Here is a 3679-nt window from a genome sequence, read left to right on the forward strand (position 1 = left end):
TTTGCCAAACTACAGAATTGTTTTCATTATTAATTTGGATTTATTTATTTATTTCATTCAGTAAAGTCGTTGTAATACAGTTTACAAGTTTTTACATTTTGTGTGTAAATTCAAAAGTGGTATGTAAATGTGTAAATTGACTGGGCTCAGCCACGTAATTAAACTCAGAAGTCAAGTTACCAAAATAAGCTAATATAACTTGTTACACCTTACCCATATGCCAATTTGCCAAAACTATTTACATCACCCTGTCAAGAGACAAACGAACTATTACTTACCTTTCAAGCTAACTAGCAGCTTGCTATATGTACAAGCTATTTCATATGCTAGCTAGCAAACCAAATACTGTAGCAATATATGTAGGCTAACCAGCTGGCTCGCGCTCATCTAACTATTGTAAAACTTATACATATACTTGGAAGTAACTAATTCAAAGGCTAAAAATACACAAAACAAAAACTTTTACTTAATTTACCAACATGTTAACGTTAACTTACCTGCTTCGATGTCAGGGAAGAAATGAGATATGGGCACATGGCATGTTAACTATGATTGCCATTTTAACCGTTCATCGAAATATGTATACTGAATGCTGCACGGTTTTCTTGAACTAAGGTTACTTTTGAATAACATTTCTGATCCAATTATTCAGACCCCAAATAAAATACATTAGCTTAAATAAACATTGTAAATGCATAATTCAATCTACTGGTTATTAAGTAATTAGACAATTTAATTATTTCACATTTTACCTTGATACTTTTAATTTTGAGTAGTTATTTCATAGCCTATACATATATATATATATATATATATATATATATATATATATATATATATATATATATATATAAATATAATTTTATTTATTTATTTATTTTAATTCAATGTTGGCACAACGTTCCATAGGAAAAATGGGAATCACTACAGTTGAATTATTTCAGGCTTCTTGCTGCCCTCTACTGGCCATATGTTCCTCTCTCTCTACTTCACTCATCTTACATGTAAGCGAGCCTGACATTATTAAAATTCAATGCGATCCCCAATTATTACTATCAATGATGGTTCCAATACTCCCTCCTCTGGCTAATTTGCTCACTCTCTGTGGGGAGAAGGGCAAATTAATTGATGTAACCGCATTGAACTTTGTAAACATGCCAAAATTACCAAAATTGTCCAGAGCACAGTAGGAAACTGGGGGAGCGGCGAGGCAAGGCGAAGAAATGGGAGAAAAAGAGGTCGAGTATTTGCTCCTCTTGGTTTGTAAAATTAGATGTTGCAACAGCAAGTCACCTGCATGATTTGTTTGACAGTCATGATACAGTCAAGACATTTTATAAATTGAAGGCAATGTTAAAAATGATGCTATTCGACTTAATTTGTAAGCATAACGTAGTCGTGGATGGAGGGGGCGCTACTAATGCGTTTAATAAATCTTAAATGTGGACTTAAGCACTTTTCTTCCGACGAACACTAGGCTTTAACATTATTGCACTTAAAGTTTGGATGCAGTTATAATATATGCCACACCTAGTTCTTTAGATTTATTTTCTCTCTCTCCCTCTCTTTTTTTTTTTAAATCACAGTTTTATGTGATTCAATGTCACCATACCTTAGAGATATCCCCGTTTCATCCCCCAAAAAAGTTCAGATCATCCAATGAACGTCACATTCATTACATTAATTTACACTCTGGAAATGAATAAACTAACAAGGTGGACATTTTTAGCAAATGTTAGTATTTAATGAGCACATGGTGGACCTTCATTTACTGAAAAAAATAATATTCTTGAGCATTTCTAATGGTTACATATCAGGTTTAAGTTGCCATGTCAACAGTAAAAACAATATTTGAGAGTTTTAGACAGTCATATATATTTTCTTTTTTCCTTTATTCTAAACAAGAAATTGGAAATTGTCTTCTTAGCTAGAGCTATTTATGTAATCTCAGTGAGTCATGTTAAATACAGTCCACATATACAAGATTTGTTGTATTCTCTCAACTGGGAAGCGGGAGAGGCCGCAGGTCAACGCATGATGGGATTTGTATGTTTCTTGTCTCATGATGGCTTCCATGTGCACCATCTTATACTTGTGCTTGTGCTTATTTAAAAGGGAGAGAAAATTGACTTGTTGTTGTTGTTGTTGTTGTTGTTGTTGTTTTACCTCTTGACTTCAAGAAGATATGATATAATTTTGCTTTTCGAAATATAGAGGATGGAACCATATTTTTTGAACATGGCAAAGTTGAAGGTAAGAGTCATTACTTCAACCAAATTTTCTTTTCAGCTTTTATAGGGTGGATTTTGCTTATTATGACAAGTCGACTTAGTGTTGCTTATAGTGACAAATGCCTCTGTTAAACCATAGTCTTTTTTTCTTTTCTTTTTTTTTTCATGGACAGTCAACATTTCAGATGAGGCCGGACCAATGCACATGTAATAGAACATATCGAAATTAATAGTGTTTTTTTTTTTTTTTTTTTCAAAATGAGTGTTTTATTAGCCCACCACTAGATGGCAATCGTTCAAGTTTGCTGTGAATGAGAGGAAAATATCTTATGCAAACATGTCAGGTAGTAAGTTTTAATAAATGACCAAAATATGGGTAACCCATTTATTGCTAAATATTTTTTATGTAATTATGACTAAATGTTTTTGAACCTGAGGAGAACATACCAAAATAAAGATTATTTACATTAGTATACATTTTATTCAGCAAAATGGGGGAATGGTCATAGAGGGAGCTAAGGTTCTTTTAGTAATCGTTGATGTGGCAAATGCTCGTGTCTTTCTGCGTGGCCTTATCTGTGCATTGGAACTCAGCTGCCCAGAGAAGCTTAATTAAAAGTTTGAGTGTTTTGAAAAGTTATTTTCGGAGCTTGATGTCAACCTTAAAGTGTCCTGAAAAGTCCATGAACTTATTGTCTGTTTACGTAGTTGCCACATGAGTGGGCTGCAAACTCTTGTTGATGTTTTTGTTGGTTCATGCACTTTGAATTTACAAAGGCTTCCACTTGTGTGTCTTTCTGCGACTCTTCAGTCTCACTTTTGCAATCTACTGATGAAACTCGAAGGTCGGTTGCCTTGATCCTCTGAGAACATCCTGTTTGAGGTCCTGTTGATCCATTGTTAGATGTCATCTGCGTTCTCATGATGCCACAATGAACAGCAAGACGAAGAGGACTGCACAAAGCCGCATTTCACTACTTTTTTTTTTCTTTTTTTTTTTCTTTTTCTTTTTTTTTTAACTACTACAGTCTGGCATTAACTAGTTTCTTGGTGGAGTGAAAATGCGTCACAGTGTAACAGCTACCCTGTTATTGATTTTGCTCTCCCATGTTTGGGTACCATATAAAAACAGACTGAAATAATACTTCAAATCTATTGGAGACTATACACTTTTACACGCTATTGTATTGTTTTTAAATCTGTCTATCCCTGCGTCTATGAAACCTAGTGACGTCCCTGCAGTACACTTTGAGGTTGGCCATGGCGGCCGCGGCGGAGCTTATCAAATGTTCAACAAACAAGCCATGTAAGTTGAGTCAAACTGCTACATGTTGATAATGTGGACAAATGAATTGGCGATGTTAAAGGACAATACATAGTGAGTTGTTCATGATTGTGAAAAGGCGTCCAATAAAGAGACATCTGACAGTGTGATCATAAAATCAATT

This window comes from Festucalex cinctus, chromosome 11 (assembly GCF_051991245.1).
Source record: "Festucalex cinctus isolate MCC-2025b chromosome 11, RoL_Fcin_1.0, whole genome shotgun sequence".
NCBI classification, from domain to species: domain Eukaryota; kingdom Metazoa; phylum Chordata; class Actinopteri; order Syngnathiformes; family Syngnathidae; genus Festucalex; species Festucalex cinctus.